Below are 20,938 nucleotides of genomic sequence, written 5' to 3'. Positions count from 1 at the left end.
AGCCCTTCCTGCATTCTACCAGTCAGCATCTGCAGACCTGTCTATTCCTCTTCTTACAAATAAAACATTATTCCATCATGTTCTACAAGATTACAACCACAAATATTCCAGCAACAGACTTTCATACCACCTTTTCTCCCTTTAGTTTATAGCTGTAACACTGTTTTCACGTATTTAAATTTATGTACTTTGTTCTCCAGTGTACTGTTATAGGTGTCAGAAAGACCAATATCAAACACATGGTAATGGACACAAGGTATAAATGGCTAAAGAAATGCAGAAAGCAAAGCAGACAAATGAGGTGCAGACAGAAGAGAAAACATAAACTATAACATGCAAAACTGTAGTTCCATCCATCCATCCATCCATCCATCCATCCATCCATCCATCCATCCATCCATCCATCCATCCTCCTCTTTCTCTTTCAGGGATAAATTTGTTTATTATGAGTTTTATTTACGTTATTCTGGTTGACATAAATATATAAACTGCAAGGTTTGTGACATCTGAAAAATATGTTTCATCAATGAAAACTATTTATGGATCTCTTTTGGTACAGTAAATATGTCCAGGCCACTGACAGTGAGGTCCAACTGTTAGATGTGTGTTCAGGTCTGCAAAACCGAGGGGTTAAATATATGGAGCAATATTAACAACAACTGTTTAACTTAGCAGCAGTTTTAAAGAAAACGAGGTGTAAGCTCAGAAATACACAACAGAAAGTGTGACATTAGTTCTCAACATAAACACATCAGAGCAAATGAGCATTTAGACCACCTAAAACTGCCAAATTACACTTACTTGTTTGTCTATTGGCATTTGGAAATAATTGGCTTGAACAGGAAGTTGTCATTTATTTGATCAGGAATTAATCAGATAGATCAGCACAGTAGCATTCTTCTTTTGCTGCTTTGATATTCAGCACAAGACGATGTTTCTATTTGTGTCTTCTCATTCTCTTCACGTGTGTCTCCAGTCTGATGACTGATGTGTTTGCAATGCTCTGCAGTGGCTGAAGTGACTCCAAAAACTTCTTCCTTGATTTCACCAGAGATGGCTGCAGCAGAGAGGCCTTATATCTCTCTGTGGCCATGGTCAATGGAGTTGCAAGGCTATCACACTTGTCAAGCAGCACTAGCCTTTAATCACAGTCCAGATGCTGTTCTTCTTTCACACCCAGATTTGGCAAGCCCATCTACCACCTTCATGATCAAATGGTTGCTGAGTCAGCTCACAGATTACTTTCCAAAGATATGTCTGCTTGACTCTGATTACTACAAAAAATGGTATTGCCACTTTCATAACACATGGCTCCAAATTTACAGCACAAGCGGGGGGAAATGAATAGGAGGTGTCGTGGACTGAATTATTCATGTTTGTTCGTGCAGTCTAAATGTAAAAGTGTGTTTATCTGATGTCATATATTCAATCCAGTAAACATGGAGTCGTTGCTGAAACAGATGGTGGGCTCCAGCCTGATAACTGAATAATTTATGATAATATATGTTTTCTGCTATGTGTACAAGTGTATACACAAACCTAATTTACTCAATAAGTAGTGAAGGAAGATCTTCTTCAGTAATTTTTGGGAGGAGGTAGAACTCAGTATTTAATAGCAGGATTTAGTAGCGGAAGAAGAAAAAGAAGGAGAAGATTCATCCCTTTTAATCCCATAAGGGGAACACCGGTGTCATGAATTGGAGAAATACCGGTCCTAATAACAGCTAAGATACTGCCCATGAGTTCCAACTCCCTCGCTCTCGTTCTCTCTCTCTCCTTGTCTGTCTGTCTGTCTGTCTGTTGTCTGTCTGTCTGTCTGTGTCTGTCTGTCTGTCTGTCTGTCTGTCTGTCTGTCTGTCTGTCTGTCTGTCCGTCTGTCCGTCCACACAGACACTGAGGCATGCCATCTTACAATTCATTACAATTATTACTATATTAATGATTAACATGATTATCATGATTTTGAGCCTTTTTTCCCTAATTCAGGATGTCTTTTATTCTCCGCACTTTCTGGCTACTTCCTACTTTTACACAGTGTCCCTGTCCAGGTACGGGAGGCTGACTCCATCACCACTTTTAAGATTAGACTTAAAACCTTCCTCTTTGAAAAAGCTTATTGTTACTAATTCTGTAGTTCCAGTTTTTATCATAGACAGACAAATTATCATACTTAAGGGGCCTTCTAATCATTAGGTTAATATCTTAGCTATGCTGTTATAGGCCAAGGCTGCCAGGGTCCAGAAACATGATCACCTGACAGGCCTCTGTCACCCCACTGTGTCATGGTTTCCTCTCCCCTCCTCTCCTCTCCTCTCCTCTCCTCTCCTCTCCTCTCCTCTCCTCTCCTCTCCTCTCCTCTCTATTCTATCCTCTACCGTCCCCCCCCGCTTCCCCTCTCTACCCAGCCGGCCATCAGCAGGAGGGTCGCCCTACATGAGCCTGGTCCTGCTCAAGGTTTCTTCCTGTTAAAGGGGAGTTTTTCCTTGCCACTGTTGCTTGTCTGGGGTTAGGCCCTGGGATTCTGTAAAGCACCTTGAAACAATTTTGATTGTAAAAGACGCTATATAAATAAAGATTGATTGATTGAGTGTTTGCGTGTCAGTATCTATTAATGAAGTTAGCAAGCAAATTGATCTTTTATTTGTCAAATCACTAAGCGACCCAACAGAAAGGAAAGGCAAGGTCTTGAAACGCAGATGAAGGGCAGAGGCGAATCCTTAGCACTGCACCTTGTGTTCTGGGTGAGCTTACCATGTGTAGTAACAATCCTAGGAGAGGACAACAGTGGCTTCTTTCATGGGCTTGAAGGCAGTGATGAGATCTTCTGCATTTGAGACGTCAGCTTCAGTGAGAGTGGCAATGTTGAGTCTCCTCAACTGAGGAGAGCACTTGCTGGTGCTCCAGGAACCTTTCGACCATCTCCTGTGCATTATTCCTCCTAGTGCACACATCTGGCTTCAGCTGTGGTGGAAAAAACATGGTGAGATTTTATAATCTTTCTTCTATTGTTCGCTGGTTAGCAGCAACTGCCAGAGCATCCATCTCCTTCTCTAACCTGGGTGGAAAGGCATGAGATGCCACTGTTTATTTTCATTAATAGTACAAGCTGGTATAAGAGTAGAGTAGGTCAGCAGTTTTGGAGGTCGGCAGGCCAGCATACAGCTACTGTTTAAAGGAGGCTAGACCTGTAGATGGATACAGGGGAAGCAGAGAAGCTATATAAGAAATAACATCATCGATGATCTACGTGGAGAGGAGAGGAGAGGAGAGGAGAGTAGAGTAGAGTAGAGTAGAGTAGAGTAGAGTAGAGTAGAGTAGAGGAGAGGAGAGGAGAGGAGAGGAGAGGAGAGGAGAGGAGAGGAGAGGAGAGGAGAGGAGAGGAGAGGCAGCCAAGACCCAGCAGGGTGACAGAGGTGAAGGGTTCTTGGTTTAAGACCTGGTGAAGACAAAACACGCAGGGCGTTCTGGCACCTCCCCCTGCTACTAGAACACACCAGAGCAATGCTGAGGTGCCTTTGAGCAAGGTACCGATCCCTTGCAAAAAGCTGGTGCCTTATCCAAGGGTGTACCCTGCCTTCACCCATAAGCAACTGTGATAGGCTCCCTGTGACCCTGAAGGGGATAAGGCTCTCAAGAAACCTAAAAAACATTTTTAAATTGTTCTGGAATTGTCATTTGTTGTCTCTAATAAACAATGTATTTACTTGCCTCTAATCTCAACATATGATAATTAAGATCTACAGTGAGTGCTGAGGGAGAGCACGATACTAAATGCTAATCTTAATCCCTGTTCAGTGGCCATGCTGGAGCCTCAGGGATAAGATAAAACACTAGGGTAAGTTTAGTTTGCTAAGTTTGTGATCTTCTCACCTGGATTTCAGAATTTCTTTTGGTATTTGATATGTGTCTGATCTGAGCCGGCAGGTCTTGTCTGTGTGTTTTTGTTTGTCTGAAATAACTGTCCTTTCTGCAGGGTGCGTGGTTTCAAACAGGAAACAGATGATCGGGGACATGGAAAGAAAATCTGCAGCTGCTGAAAGAAGATGTGCTGCATTATCAAACCACCCTAAATGAATCATTCAACTGCTCAGCTTCAATCTGCTGCTTCTGCACTTTCATCAGACCAATGACCTGTTCAGGAGAAAGTACATGCTCTTTAGATTGCATTGTAAAGGTCTGAGGAGCTGCTGATGAAATGTGCATGTTTGGCTCACTGGTTAGTGAGGAGGGAGCTCGTGGTCCACTTCTACCATGTTTGGACCTGCTGAACACTGCAAATATATGAAATGTCAATCCATTTGATAATGTCAGCACTCCACTGAACTCCTTTGCGTTACAGGTCAAATGCAAATCTGAAGATGAATGCTACAATTTGCAGTCGTACTTATCAGCAGAAAATAAAGACACAGCTGGCTGAGTGGATGGACCTTTCACTAAAATAGCATTATGGTCTCCACTGTATCAGGAAGAAGTTCCCAGTAGGTTCCTCTAATTATCACACACTGCTACCCATCCAGGGGTGACAACGGAGAACAGCAAAGAGGTCCCATCACAACTTTGGGCATGTTTCTCCACTGTCACACAAGGTTTGGATGGACCAAGTGAGAGAAATGGTTCCTGTAAAGTTCCTGACCCCAGTATTTAGAGTGGAATTGCACCTTTTGTAAGATCTCTCTTTTTTTTTTTAGATCATAAAGAAATATCCCAAATGATGTTCACAAATATTCATACACCAGTTAGATATTCTCAGTAATTGCAAAGTAGAGCCAAGGTGGTTAGCAGGTATCTCACTGCCATCACATGATGATCTTACCAATTAAATTAAAATAATTCAGGTATTCGTTAGCAAACTGTCGTACCCGTGAGCATCTGTGATGTCATCGTGCAAAAAGTGAAAGCCATCAGAGTTTTTTCATAAATGCTCCAGGACACTTTTCAGCATTTGATCGCAGTAGGGTGAGAGTGCTGACTTCAGCAACAAGAGTATCTGACAAGCAACAGTGTTTTGCCCTGTGATTGCATTTATGGAAATGATGCTGTGTGTTTTTAGCAACTGGACAAATACTAATGCATGCATTCAAGCGACAGAGCCATCCATCACTGGAAATAAAACCCCTGTTTTACAGATGGGAAGTTGCATAAATCACACACAACCACACTTGCACAATCCAAAAACAAATTCTCTGTTTGAGGGACCAAAGAACCCTCATTAATTAGGTGTCAGGGCTTGGCTTCACCACCTTTCAACCAGATTAGGACAAAATTTAGCCAAAATGTATTACCTGCAGCTTTAAAATATTTACATTTGCATATCATGTATATGATATACATGATAAGTATAAACTTTGAAACCTCTAAATTAACCCAAAAAATGTCAACATGGGGGTAAGGGAGGGTCTTTACATTAGTAAAGACAGTAGATAGTGCATTGTGTTTAATCACGTCGGTACAACGTTAAGTTGCTATATATGCAGGGACAAACGTCTCTGAACCATGCTAACCATGGCTTTTTTTTCCTGACACTAGGCCACACAGGACTACCTGGGCAGCAGCAAAACATGTAAGGGATAAATAAATTAAATAAAAGAAATAAAACAGGTTTACCACACAGAACTAGTGAACAGTGAACTAGCAGTGAGCTGTAGGAGGAGGCTGGTTGCTGTGATGGATCTGCATTACACTGATGTGGACAGAAAGGCTAGCAGCAGCAGGTCTCTTGGGTGGCTGCTGTTTGCCCAGAGAACACAGACGGCTGCTGTGATTGGATTCAGCTCAGGTGTCTCAAAAAGCCTGAAGTCTATGGAAATGAGGTTCTTCCTCCAGGACTGTGGCCGTGTGGCTCCATCTCTTTTCACAGCCATGGGAGTTTGTGCAGCATCAGAACAGACAGAGGAGCCATCTGAGTGGCCACAGGTCTCTGACCCCAGGGGTTTATATCCTGCTGTTAGACGTCTCCCGTTGTTTAACAGCAACACCTAAAAGAGCTGCCCTACTTTGAGTTCACATTTTTAACTTGCTACAGCTAGATTACAGCTCAGATTAGGATTTTGATAACTGTGAATGCAGACAGCTCTAAATGTGAACTGTCAGTGGTAAAAAAAAAAAAAAAAAGCCTGTGGATGGAATCAGGCAGTATGGAAGATGAGCTCAAGGAGAAGCAGACAAGAAAACATTGCAAAAGTCTCTATATAAACAGTTGCAGCACCGATCTTCTTGTCTAATTACAGAGATCCTTCTGGGCTGATCCTCTTCATGGCCCGTTAATTAGCCTTGGACTCAATTAGCTTCTGCTGCTCCGTAGTTATTGGTGATTCTCATTTTGTAACCAGATGGTTCTTTCTTTATCTTTTGTTTCTATTTATTCTATAAAAAACACCCAACTCACACGTTCTCTCTGTCTGTCTCTCTCTCTGCCACCATTTCTGTATTTGTAGGTCTGTTTCAGACTTTTCCTCCACTGATTTACATCTACTTTACAAAACTGCTGCCAGAAGTCTGTTTGCAGCTGCACCATTAAATTGGTGCTGATATATTCTCCATGTTTTTTACACTTCACTAAAGTCTGTGGTATATAGCTTTGATGCCCGACACAACAAAAAGCCAGTGTGGGACTGTCGGATGGGCTTGAAAGCGCACCGGTGTCATGTGTTGTGGGTTTTAAGTGGTCTGGTATGTAAATGCTCCTTGATCTGCAAGCATGTCCTGTGTGCAACACCCGTTGCAACCTCTGGATGTCTTTCAGTATCTTTGAACTTGACCCTGTCGATGGATGAACTACTTTCATGCTTTTGATTCTCTAATCACAACAAATAGCATCATCAGATTTGTGAAATATTCGACGATCTGCTCTTTAGTAGATTGTCAGTACCTCAGCAGCCATCTGCACCCAGTCATAATATTTACACTGAAGTTGGAGAACTCATCACCATGTTTCCGGACAGAGCAGTGCTTGTTAAGATTTATGGGCCATTTCATGCTCCCATTTCCTTTAGTAGGTAATATGTGTCACTTTTATAACACTGTGAAGTTGAAGTGTTGAGGTGAAATGTTAAGTGATGTTTCAGCTCCATGCAAAAGGAAGAGGTTGGCTCAGCTGTAAGTGGATATTCCAGCACTCCTGCAGCCACTGAAGGGATCACAGCCATTTTCTGGCTCAGAGATAACAAGGCCCAACGTGTGTTTACGTCCTTGGCGAGTCCTTGTAGAGAGGACATCCTCATATACAGCCACAACTCTAAGCAATTAGGATCCTCGTTTGTTTTCCATTTCATTAGTTGCTTTGTGAATTGAGTTCTTCCGATATAATCTTCATTCCTATTTCTTTTTTTTTATGTCACACTTTGCCTGTAGTAAAAATTGCATTCTGCACCAAAAAAACTTGGACTCAGTAAAAGACAAACAACTCAATCAATCAATCAATCAATCAATCAATCAATTTTTATTTATATAGCGTCTTATACAATCAAAATTGTTTCAAGGCGCTTTGCAGAATCCCAGGGCCTGACTGGGTAAAGAGAGAGGAGAGGAGAGGAGAGGAGAGAGGAGAGGAGAGGAGAGGAGAGGAGAGGAGAGGAGAGGAGAGGAGAGGAGAGGAGAGGGAGAGGAGAGGAGAGGAGAGGAGAGAGGAGAGGAGAGGAGAGGAGAGGAGAGGAGAGGAGAGGAGGAGAGGAGAGGAGAGGAGAGGAGAGAGAGGAGAGGAGAGGAAACCATGACCCAGTGGGGTGACAGAGGCCTGTCAGGTGATCATGTTTCCGGACCCTGGCAGCCTTGGCCTATAACAGCATAGCTAAGATGTGACCTAACAATTAGACGTCCCCCTAAGTATGATCATTTGTCTGTCTATGATAATAACTGGAACTACAGAATTAGTAACTATAAGCTTTTTCAAAGAGGTAGGTTTTAAGCCTAATCTTAAAAGTAGAGATGGAGTCAGCCTCCCGTACCTGGACAGGGAGCTGGTTCCATAGCAGGGGGGCCTGGTAGCTAAATGCTCGGCCCCCCATTCTACTCCTAGAGACTCTGGGAACTACAAGTAGACCAGCATTCTGAGAGCGGAGCCGTCTATTGGGCTGGTAAGATGTCACTAGCTCCTCCAGGTAGGATGGAGCTAGGCCTCTGAGGACCTTGTAGGTCAAAAGAAGGGTTTTAAAAATTATTCTAAATTTAACGGGCAGCCAATGAAGCGACGCCATTACAGGAGTTATGTGATCTCTTTTGTCAGTACCTGTCAGAACTCTGGCTGCAGCATTTTGGATCAACTGGAGGCTTCTTAAAGAGTTGTTTGGACACCCTGATAATAAAGAATTACAATAGTCCAGCCTGGAAGTAACAAAAGCATGAATTAACTTTTCAGCATCAGGGCGTGTCAGTAGCTTCCTGATCTTTGTGATGTTCCTCAGGTGAAAAAGGGCACTTCTAGAGACGAATTTAATGTGTGAGTTGAAGGAGAGATATTGATCAAAAGTTACTCCTGGATTCCTCACAGAGAGACTAGATGTTAATGAGATACCATCTAGAGCAGGCAAACTACGGCCCGGGGGCCACACGCGGCCCGTTAAACGTTTTAATCCGGCCCGCCAAACTTGAAAAATTAAATGAATAAACCTTGTTAATGTTATATTTTCACTGCAATTCTGGTGTTTTCCCACTAGAAAAAAGACAGTCAGGAGGAGAGTGATGGTGATATCCTGAAGGATAACAGAACTTTCAGTGCTTTAAAATAGAAATGGTTATTAATTTTTTTTAAAAAGGCACATTTTATTCATTTGATTTTAAGTGTTTTAAGAGTCATTCCAAAGTCAGATATTTTGTTGTAATGCTTCTCTTCATTTTCATTTGAAATTAAAGCACATGTTTTCTCCATATCCCAAGATGTGTATTTTTTCTCCAATGAGGTGAGGTTACCAAAGCACTCCATCCATCCATCTGCTCCTGGTCCGGCCCCTTTGTCAAATGTTAGAACCCATTGTGGCCCACGAATCAAAATGTTTGCCCACCCCTGATCTAGAGTGATCATATGATCTAATCTATCCCTGAGAGGTTCAGGACCAAACACCATGACCTCAGTTTTTCCTGAGTTAAGGAGGAGGAAATTTGAAGACATCCAGGACTTTATGTTTTTAAGACAGGTCTGGAGCTTCACTAACTTCTCTGTCTCCTCTGGTTTCATGGATAAATAAAGCTGAGTGTCATCAGCATAACAATGAAAATGTATCCCATGCTGCCAAATAATGTTCCCTAAGGGAAGCATGTACAAGGTGAAGAGGATTGGTCCAAGTACAGAACCTACAGAAAGTGTTTAAAATGAAAAACTCACTTGCTCATCTGTAGCTTCATGGGGTTTATTTAAAAGGATTCGCAAAATTTCATCTTGGTGTCCCAGAGCTCAAGAATGGGCTGACCTTTTACCACCATTAGAAAGCAAAGTTGGGCGATAACTCAGTCGAGTCAGTGTGCAAATTAATTCATGAAATATGGAATCAGTCGAACTAGATTAAACTTGAAGGAAAAATAGACAAGTGCAGTGTGAGTGTACGTGCACCATGTGTAAAAATGCCAATAAGTTAGTGCTAGTTTTGAAGTGCTCTATTAACCTAAAAGGTGTCTTGATTGAGTTCATTGACATTGTTTTGACAAGCATTAGCACAGGTGACTGACATCTGACTGGGTGACAGCCAAAAATGACAGCAGATTTTATAGAAAAGGCGAGTGGTGAGGCAATGAGGTGACAAATCAGGATATTCAGAGCCTGTCCCAGTGGTTTTCTAGTAGAGAGGCAGGAATTCCCCCTGGACAGGTTACAGGTCAGGGCAGCAGGGGTCAATCAAACCCCCGTAATTAGGGCAGTCTCCAATCAACATGTACATTTTGTAATGGAGGAAATAAATGATCTACTTTAAAAAATATCTAAGACACAATTTTAGCTTCAGATCTGGATCAAGTTTGGCTGTTGAATACACTGCAACAACTTTTTTTTAAAAAAAATACCGTAATCAAAGTCAAAAGTCAAAGTCACCTTTCAAAGCAATCCAGTATGTGTATGAGACACAAAGGCACAGATTAATGCACAGGCTTCCTGGGGCTGCAGCCGGGGCGCCCTGTGTGTGCAGGGGCCCTTGGATTGGTCCCTTTATTTTTGAGAAATTTAAATACACTTTAATCAAAAAATTCATTGGTCACCTCATCTATTTAAGGATGTTAAGTAATCCTACGTCCATCAGCGACCTGTTCATCAAAATTTTGCAGTAGCCAAACCCCTGACAAAAAACCCAAACCTGGATCCATTAATTACAGGGCCAGCAGACACATCTTCTTGTACTTCCAGTGTCCCAGGAGTTGACCAGGCTGTTTTAGCCTCTGCTAATCCCAGTGTGAGTGCATCACCTGTTGCTGCAGTGAGTGCACAAGACAACGGCAATCTTGCCAGTATTACTTGGAACTTGGATCCTGCAGCCTGGGAGAAAAATGGCAACCTGAGGAAATACTGGATTAAATGGGGCCTGAAACCTGCCAGATCAAAGATGCAGATGTGGCAGGACAATGGCTGCTGTATTCCCTTTCGAAGGGATCTGTTTTTTGTTTTGGATGTAAATTATTTGGTGCCAGTTTCCAGTTCCCGTTCACAGTAACTGGAAGAATGCAGCCATGTTCCTCAAAAAGGCCAAAAGGCTACAGCAGCCTATGTTACATGGTTAAGGTTTTGGCAGAGTAACAACTACCGTTCAGAGAACACAGTGAAATATTTGGACAACCTGAAAACGGGAATTTAATCGGAGTGCTGAAAGGCTTGGACAAGTTTGACTTATTGAAGAATTTGGCAACGATGGTGAAGGAACGCACCCTCCTTGTCTTCAACATGTTTCAATGTGTTTAATGATCTGATGCATCAGGTGCTTGCAGTAATAATCCAGCAAATACACAGTATGGTCAGAGTACTTTCCGATAAGGACGTCAATTCCTCACATGACCCACACGGATCAGTTGACATTCATCATGAAATATGTCTCACCTAATGGCAGGATCCACAAGGGCTTTTTAAAACTTGGGATTTTGCAGGAAATGGGCATGGATATAAATATCTACAGAGGCCGATGCTACAACAACAGTGGCCTGGAACCAGGCAGTGAAAAGCTTCACCCCACAGGCTGAGTGGGGGCTGTGCACTGCAGACAAACTCAATGTAGTCAGGAGTTTTTAAATTTTGTACAAACACTTTAGAATTTTTCCTCCAAATCTGCTGGCAAGGTATTGCAGTGAGTTTACAGACCAATGACAACCAGTGAATGGAAACGTTAAAAAGTCACATCTGCTGACACAAAATGTTCAGCATGTGCACCAGTAGCAACATCAATGTACCAGGACTGACATGAAGCAAGGGCACTCTACAGTAAAATTTAAAAAACGCCCGTTTGATCAGCTTATGGAGGGATTTTAGGACTGACCTATGGGATAATTTTGAACGGCTTTAACAGTGACGCAAAAAATATGTCTGTGGAACCATGACAGGTTCAGAGCAACAGGGTCCACGGCGGCTATGGCTAGGCTTCTTACAGAAATGGATGGGAGGTGTCATTCCTACAGCACACATTTGGATCTCTGAGCAACATTCCATCCATCTCCATTAGGGGTGTAACGATACACAGAAGAAGCTTCTATACCAACCTTGGTTTTGAGGTCACAATTTGGTTAATTTTTGGTACAATCTGGTAACACAATGTGAAACAAAAATTTTTATTTGCATGTTTATTATGTGTAAACCAACAATTTAATCTAATATTGTACAAAATATGAAAATGAAATAAAAAATACTAGTATTCTATTGAAAAGTGCTGCCTGGTAAATAACTAAATAAAATAACACATATTTTTCAAATATACTTTCAGATAAATAAAATACCCTCAGCATACATTAAACATGCTGTGTAAAATATGAATAAAATATTCTCAGTAGTTCTAGCATGTAGCCCTATTCAGTTTTACTCAACCTTCATATTTTTTGCAGATTTGTATATGCAAAAATGTTGGTTCAATGGTTGGAATCATCCCAATTTACCAAGTCTGGTTCTTTGGTTGAAGCCTGTTGCTTGCTGTAAAGGTAGAAGCTAAACCGTGTTTGAAAAATGCTGGATTGGGGAGCTCATTCCAGTTTTACTCACTGCAGTGACCTTATTCCTTGCATTGTCTGTTGTGACTAGTTGTTGTTCGTGGTCTCTAGAATTGTCCAGTCCAATTAACCCCTAACCCCTCGAACAGCGTCTCTTTAAGTCCCTCTGCTAGGTTTGCGCTGGTGTGTTGTTCATATAGGGGCTGCGTTTAAGAACATTGCTCACCAAGTTCCACTCAGGGGTGATGCAATGTGCAGTCACAGTATGTAGGTCTTGTTAGCTCTGGATGGATAGCAGTCGTGAGTGCTACCGCACACACCTTTGGCAATTCTTGGACCACAGCGTGCAGACGAGTACCTCATACCTGGGCTAAATCACATGTATCATGTGTTTAAAACCAGCGCATTCAACAACTGGATATGCTCCTAGATCTGCTGCTGTGAAAACTCAGATGGCAGTTACAGCTTTGGCCAGATCTGAGTTGTTATGCTGGTGTTTTCTTTTTTCTTGTAGCGGTGATACTCACCCTCGGGTGGCGCTGTTTCTAGCAGGGCTGAGTATGATCAGGTTTGGATTCAATTTTTAGGTCACAATGTAAGAGAAACACTCTCCTCTGACTTCAGTGACTCCAACCCTGACTTTACCTAATAAAGTCATGGCATATTGTGGTTCAAGAGTGTGTAGCATCTTTGTAAACCTTCCATTTTCCATGACAATGTAGAGTCCTATTTCTTTACATATGAAGATGGCCAAAGACTCTGTTAGCTTCTGGGCGCAAGCCGAGTTTGTCAGCAACAGGACGTGTCTGGATGCATCCGTTGGGAATACACAGGTTTAGCCACATGTTGTCAGCTTAAGTAGTTGAGCAAGTTCGTGGTCTTACAATATTTTATTACTGTCTGGCACAACTTACAAGAGACCTTACGCTTATCTATTTGATGTTTCCAGCTTTACACTGAATCCAAAATGGTGCCAAATGCCTGCTTTTAAAGTTGAAAGCTGGACGTAATGCTGTTGCTACTAGCTTTGGTGCCTGCCATGTTGCAGTGGTGATAGTGTGGCCTCCTTCCATACAACACAAAGCACACAGAAGTGCTGCTCACGCCATCAGGATTCTCTCAAACGATATTGAATCGGGAAAAAATATATTGCCATGCGTTGATGAATCAATAGTTTACCCACCCCCACATTCAGTTGAGTTAGCGTGTTTGTCATGAAACAAACTCGATCTGAACCAAACAGCATCGAAACGTTCTGATTTTATCCACTTGTCTTTCTTTGGCATTTAATGCAACTCTTTGACTTTACTTGTGACCACCGCTGGTAAGAATTTGTTCTCAAAACATGTGATAAATAAATGGAGAATCAAAAAACACACAAAAACTATTATTATTACTATTATTATTATTATTATTATTATTATTATGAATGCTACTGAGGAACATTAGATTTCTAAATGATGATATTTTTTGAGAAATAAAATATAAATCTGAATGTGAGCTTTGTTTTCAGCACAAGTCCGATAATTACAACAATTACTGGAATTTACAACAATCAAAAGTTCCTAATGCACAAGAATCTGTTCTGTTCTGTTATTTTCTTTTTCTTTTCTTTTCTTAAGAAATTTAACATGTATAAGCGCTATTTGAGTCCCCATTTTGGGGATGTAATCATATGAGTTTGGCATCGCCTGAAGGTGTGTTGCCAGTCTTGGTTATCAAATCCCCCATGTGCAAATCTGAGTGGAGTATGTGAAGTGGAGTAACATGAGCAAGATTTGAATGTTGACCCTTAATATGACAAGAAAGGATGTAGAAAAAGGAGTAGTGGACCCGAGGAGTGAAGCAAAATAGTAGGAAAAGAATGTTATTAGCATAATTTTGAATGTTGCAGAAACATCTGTGTCCTTTGTGGACTTTGGTGTACTTTGATCTTTGCTGTGCGTCAATCTCATGCTGGGCTCTGTAGCGTGAGTCTTCCTCTGCTCTCAGAATCGATCACCCTAATGATCCGTCATGCTAGCAAGACAAGGTGCTCTGAATTCAGCTCACTTGAACGATGACTTGGGACTTCTGCCTGCACATCATTTGGCTCTTTGAACGCTGATCCAGAGTAATGAAATCAAATGAAACCACATCAATCCCTCTGAATGAGTTTCAGGTCCATCAATCCATGTTATGACACCCTGTTGAACAGTAAGACTGTCCAATATGCTATTAAAAGAACATGACAGATATGTTTCTTTTAATCTAATTGATTTATTAAGGCCTCTTGTGACATTCCAGTGAAAATTGAACAAGTCAGCAAGTTGAAATGGATCTGAGTTGCATTGTTTTCACACTCTAGTTCAAGCATGCTCCTCTGGATAAGAAGTTCACCTTGAAACAGTAAAAAGGATGATCTGCCCCACACTGGCCATAATGGAGTCAGCTGAATATGATAAATATACAGTCAGGACCAGAAATATTTGGACATAAGCATCAATCAAACACATGATTTAACTGGACAATTGGCTGCTGAGCTTTCTCATTGCACATATGTTATTTAATACCATTTAAAAGAGGAGAAATGGCCTGAAATTGGTATTTTAATTTGGAAGTTGGTGAAGTCAACCCTCAGTATGAAATCAGAGTATCTTTTTCAGTCAAGGAAGATAGGTCATCCTTAGGCAAAAAAAAAAAAAATCCAAACCAAGCCAGCAGGGAGATGGTAAAGGTCAAGGCCATGCTAAACAAGTGTGGTGGATGCCACAAGAATCAAGGAGCACTTCATGTCCAATGAGCAATGCAAGAACACTCTTCACAATTATCGGTAAGCCTCAAAAACAGAAAAGCCAGATTTGAGTTAGCCAAAAAAGTATCTAAAGAACATCTGTGGTTCCGGAACAATATTCTGTGGAGATATGACATAATGGTCACATTGTACCAGAACAGTGTGGAGAAGAGACAGATGGGACAGTGAAACACTGCAGGCAGTTCAACTGGTTATTGATGATTTCACAGACATAAGCAGTAGAAGGAATTCTGAAGCGTTTCATATTATTGATGTTGGCATCTCATATAATCAGCCAACTGCTTCAGACATCATTGGACGGTGCTACACGGTGCAGATAGAAGGTGAAGCAGAGCATAAGCCAAAAGGCAAAGTTTAAAGCATAAATTTCAGTGGCCAAGAATTCAGTTCAATTCTGCATCCATTTAATTGGCTAAAGGAAAGGAAAAATTAAGAATCTTGTCATTTCAATTTTAAATGGGGAAGAAAGTTGCTATTTAAATGACGACCTCCTTGACTCATTACTTGAAAACATTTAGAGGGAAACTCCCAAAGCAAAGGCTGTTGACCCTTGGCTTTGTTTTCACCCCTCAGCTCAGGGACGTCAGGTGATGTCCAGTTGAAGGATGACATGGAACACATTCCAAATCAGCTCGCATTACTGCTCATCTGTCTTTATCTGAGCCACAATAGAGATCCTCAGAAAAGAAAAGGCAGATATTTGGCCATCCATCTCTGTCATGGGAGATGACTTCAGTGACTCTCTGCACCAGCTGTATTCCAAGGACATCACCTCCTCCACGGCCTTCCTGCCTCTCTGAGTGAATGTCAGTAATGTCTGGTGTCAAAATACCCTTGGTGTCCAGATTCCAGCCGACACCCCCCCCCCCGAAAAAGTTTGTTAGGCTCTTCTTTGTCAACATGAGTAACTTGATGAGATGCGAGGGGCGAGTGCTGCATTCCACAATGTAGAACTCAACTTCTTTTTTTTGTGTGGCCATGAGTCAGTAGAATGCTCTTCCCACAGAAAACCCTGCATATCTTCATGCTTATAAAAGCCCTGGCTAGCTAAGCTAGCTGATACACATGGCAGAGTTCCATGAGTGTATGTGAGGATGGAACTGGGATGGCCGGTCATATTTCAAGGATTTTAATATTATTCCTTATTTTTATTTTGTTTTTTCTGCCCAGGTACAAAAAGGGAGAATTGAGCAAATTTTGCTAAAACCTGGCTGAAGACATCTTTGCTTCTTTCACGCTAGAAATGTTTTTGGGGGGGTTTCCCTGTTTTAAATAAATAACTTCCTAAATTGCAAAAAAGCTGCGTAATGGCCTCAGGTCTGAACTCTGTCTTCTGGAGAGAGAGAAGTGAAGGCAGAACAAGGTCATGTTTAAAACAAGCAGGTTGTATTCAAATGACATTTTAGCAACAGCCAGAGATATGGCTGGTAATAAAAGCACAACAGTCCAAATAAAAGAAAACAAACAAACAAACAAAAAAAGAGTCAGGAGCACCAAAACTGGAGTTTATCCAACTCCATGTAGGGGTTATCTATGCTTGAGTGGTGCTCTTGTGTTTGATCTGACCAAAACTCCACAGAATTTTCTTTTAGTAAGGCTGAAGTGAATTTCTTTTTATCTTGAGCTGTTAATTGGATTTCTTGTAGTCATTGTGTGTGTGTGTGTGTGTGTGTGTGTGTGTGTGTGTGTGTGTGTGTGAGAGATGTTAACGTAATGGCTGAAAGATGGAGAGAATTTCATTTCTGAGTCCTTTTGATCCCACTGAGGGCCAAGAGGGTCGCATTTCTGGCACAAAAGGGTCTTGGCATGTGGTGATTTCTCCTATTAGAGCAAAGCGGTAGAGGGTCATTTCATACTTGTTTATGCCCCATATTTCCCCAGCTCCTCTTACATCAATCTAAATTGATTTCACTCCTCAAATTGCAGCAATCCTCCAGTTTCCTCCACTCCATGCTGAAATTAATCACAGTAATGTCCCCTCTAAGTGAAAAGAAAATTAATTTTCACTGCTTTACTGATCTAACTAATATCATTGTACAACTAAGGAGAAAATGGGAAATCATTACTCACTGAACATTATCTTTATTATTTGTACCGAGCACCAAAATGACAATGGAGGAAATGGAGACTAATCCCTTTTTCAGAGATGTTCCTGGAGAAAGAGCTAGAAATGGCAGTTGGTCACTGATTACCTGCTAATAACAGGAAGGATGAAAAGAAAGTTTTGGACTATCTCATTTTGGAAAATTCTGTTCATTTGTGTATGTTATCAAAGCCTTTCAGTTAAAATTTCCCTTGTTACAAGGAAGAACAGACGGAAGATGGGATTGTCTCAACCTGAACTCCCCGCATATCTAACGTATGTTTGACTTTCATAAATCAAACTGACATCCTGCCTGAATACACATGAGTTGCTTGAAATATATATATATATATATATATATATATATATATATTAGAGTTTATATATAATTTGATTTGGGGGAATTTTAAAACCAGAAAATGTGATGTAGATACCTAAAATGAAGCCTCTGCTGAGACCTTAACTTGTAATGAGCAACACAGGGAGATTAACAATTGTGCTCTGTGCACTTACAAATAATCACCATTGAGCATTACATTAATACTACAGAGAACAAAACATATAATTGGCTTTCTAATGCAGATCAGTTCCATCTAGAACAGATTCTTAAATGGACATTGATTTCATGAACTCCTCACCTGAAGCCTTTTGTCCAGGTGTTTATTTTGTGTTAGTGCGGCATGCTCAGTATACTAAAGCATCATATTGTCAGGTTCAGATGAATAATTCAAACATAGCTTGCTCTGGAAAATAACAATACCTAGTGGGAAATCATTCTTTAATATTTGTTTCATAAAGAACATTCTTAGTGTCTCTGTTTGGAGGAATCCTCTGGACAGTTAGCAGCTAGTTCCCAAGCAACGTGAGAGGAATGGTTTGGAGAGGATACCAACAGATTTCATCATCCTCAGAGCAAACACATCTCTTAGATCCATCTGTATCAACCCAGGTTCACAAAGCATGAAAAGAGCAGGGGCAGGAGGAACAGAACGTTTGAGAGTCCACGGCAACAGCATGAGCAGCAAGTCTCCTGTCTCCTTAGAGACAGGAGACTTGAGGGATTTATTGTTCTGCTGAAAACACACTGTACAACATTACTGAAGAAGATCTGTATGGGTTGACCAGAGCTAATTTAGTGTGGATGAAGAACTCTGGCAAGTTCTGAAAGACAGAATCAATCATACTGCAAAGCTGTGACTCATGTAGGTGTGTGTGTTTGTATGCATTAATGTTATCCTGTAGCCTAAAGTGCTCAAGCATTACAAGCTGAAAGACTAAGATTCCAAAGGTGAACTGAACTCCAGATTTATCCTGAACCATTTTCTCTTGTAAACCACTGTAGGCACATGTCCTCAAAAGGTAATATCATTTATGTCTGCATTTACCTCATTCACTTGTGAATATAGAAGTCTAGATGGAGGAAATGGAGTGCTTTCCATATGCTTCTTCTCTAGTGATGCATTCCCACCCCCCAAAAGCCCAAAAGAAAGTTTATCCAGAACAAAAGTAGCACTAAGCAAAACTTGCAGGTATAGTCCAAATGAGAGCAGGCTGGACCCAGGAAATGAGGCTGAGCATGGCAGGTGAGGCTGGAAACAACAAAGGGGATCAGTGAAACAGAAAAACACTAGCTTCTCTCAATAAAAACAAGCAAAGGAGCCAGGAAACAATTACCACTGGGCATTTAAGAAAGGAACTGGTGGAGCAAGAACATGGTGGATGATGAGCCAGAGATAAACACAGCTGCTGCTGATGAGCTGATGAGCAGCAGGTGAGGAACTCCAGAGGAGGGGATGGAGAAATCTGCCTGCCACACCCAGCCTGCACAGATGAGGAAACGAGCACAAAAAACAGGGCAGGGGAACAAAGCAAAACAAAGCTGACCTCCACGTCTGGACACACTCACGCTGCAGGACAAACCATTGCTCACACACCACAGGTCAGCTGCTGCTAAGCTTCTGGACACAACAATGAAATCATTAAGAAGTAAATTCTCCATCTGCTCATAAGGTCATAAGCTCATGGACATGGTGTTTATGTAAATGTGTTCAGCTTTGTTGGACATTTGAGCACTTTACATGATGTGACCACTTGGAATTTTTATTTTCAAAAAAAGTCAACAAAAACAATCTGTTTTATCTCACTGAGCATCAGATGATGCTTGATTGTCTTTGCTATAATTCATGTTCTGACAGGAGTCTATCCCAGCAGTCACTTGGAACAAGGCAGAAACACACATCATGCAGGTCCCCAGTTCATTGCAGGACGGACACACACACACACACACACACACACACACACACACATGAAACAAATACCTTCTGATAAATCTCTCACTAAAACTTTAAGTATATGCCAAGGAGTCAACACACCTTATATTTCCACCTCACAGCACAAGTTGCAGTGTTGAGCAGGCATTTCAAGGCAGCTCTAAGGAAACCAGCATTTCCAAAACTCACATTTCAGTCCTACAAAGGAACTGCATTTCAATAAAGAAAGGTTTGACGTGCTGTGTTGTAATTAAAGGGAGGAACAAAGGTCCAGGATTTCCCACTTTCTCTGAAAGGTGATACCAAGCAGGTGGAGGAAAGGGCAAAGGTGGACATCGAACATGGATGTCATGTACGAGAGCTCAATGATGTGACAGGAGTCATCTGAGAGATGCCATCCATTGACAGCTCACACTGGAATATTTACAGCCGCACCCTTTTCCGGGTCAGCAAGAGATCCAGCCAAGCATTGACACATGTAAAACAATGAGTTCATATACACTGCTGTTGGTGGTGATATCTCCACACTCACTGTTTGTTCTGATTAGGAGCCTACATTTGATACGTTACATAAATATGTATCACAGAACAGCATCTCAAGATGTAATCGTAGAAAAAGGTGCAAAAGTGCTGTAATCAGCATTTACCTATGGTCGAGACCTTCAGAGGTTTCCGTGTCAGAACGCCACATTTGTTCGATTTTCTCTGCAAATTGTTTTGTTGAGTGGACAACCACATCGGGGATGAAGAGGCCCTCGTCTGAAATGGGCCCACTCATCTCAAATGAGCCCCATTCAGATTCCAGCAGAATGGAGGCCTCTTGAATGAAGATGCGTTATTAACCCAACAATAATGAGAAGTTTCCTTCCAAATTCTAGGTGATTCTTTCTGGAGAGCTGGGCTGCAGAGCCTCTCAAATGGGTTAATGGTCGCTCTGTGGGTGATTACAGCACACAATCTGATACAGGTAGCATCCTCCATTTGAAGTGGCTTCCTTCATCTTATTTTGGAGAGCTTAACATACACACTCGTCAATGGCAAACAAAAATGTCGACCAAACATATCCCCACTCACTTATGATGATCTCAACCTTGAAAAGGATGCTTGTAGTTGGAGGCAAATGAGTTGGGTATCAGGGGAAAAGTGAAATGTGGAACATGTATCATCCTTAATGTGGTGATATATTATACAGCAGTATTTGGTAATGGCCTGTATTCACAGTGTCAATGGCTCTGTTAAAGTGACAGGAGTTATCCAGCTAAATTATGACTGTAATCATGATCCCTGCCATCAGTAAAGCTTCACTCTAATATCACTAATGGCCACTAAGGTAATTGTAGCACATTAAATTTCTGAGGACCCACATGATGTCTTCCAAAAAATTTATGACAATGTTCTTGGTTTATGGCATTTAACGCATTCCTGTTCAACTTTCTGTAATTGTGTCTGATATGTTTTGGCTTACTGAGATGCATTAAAGATTGGCATAAACAGGCACTGTGCATCTAATAAAGTCTTTAACTGCCTGTTTCTGAGAGCGCTGGCGCTGCTGTAAGCTCAGCATTTCCACATAAAAGTCAGATCAGGTGAATTATTTATTATATATATATAAAGAATCTTTCAATCTTTACTGCAATAAATTAAAGACTGTCAGGCTTAAATGACCTCAACCACTGACTAGTCTGCTTT

The 20,938-nt window shown here is 41.3% G+C and overlaps 1 long non-coding RNA gene across 1 annotated transcript; it reads right to left on the bottom strand.

The window, feature by feature from the left end:
- Positions 1-17,743: 17,743 nt before the first annotated feature.
- LOC130515906 (uncharacterized) lies at positions 17,744-19,081 on the bottom strand. The gene is made up of 2 exons (XR_008947297.1): positions 18,654-19,081; positions 17,744-18,568 (listed from the first exon to the last, which is right to left on the bottom strand). It is a non-coding gene; the product is annotated as an uncharacterized LOC130515906 (long non-coding RNA).
- Positions 19,082-20,938: the final 1,857 nt, after the last annotated feature.

The sequence above is a fragment of the Takifugu flavidus genome, chromosome 19 (assembly GCF_003711565.1).
Source record: "Takifugu flavidus isolate HTHZ2018 chromosome 19, ASM371156v2, whole genome shotgun sequence".
Lineage (NCBI taxonomy): Eukaryota > Metazoa > Chordata > Actinopteri > Tetraodontiformes > Tetraodontidae > Takifugu > Takifugu flavidus.
This window is presented reverse-complemented; position numbering and strand designations above follow the sequence as displayed.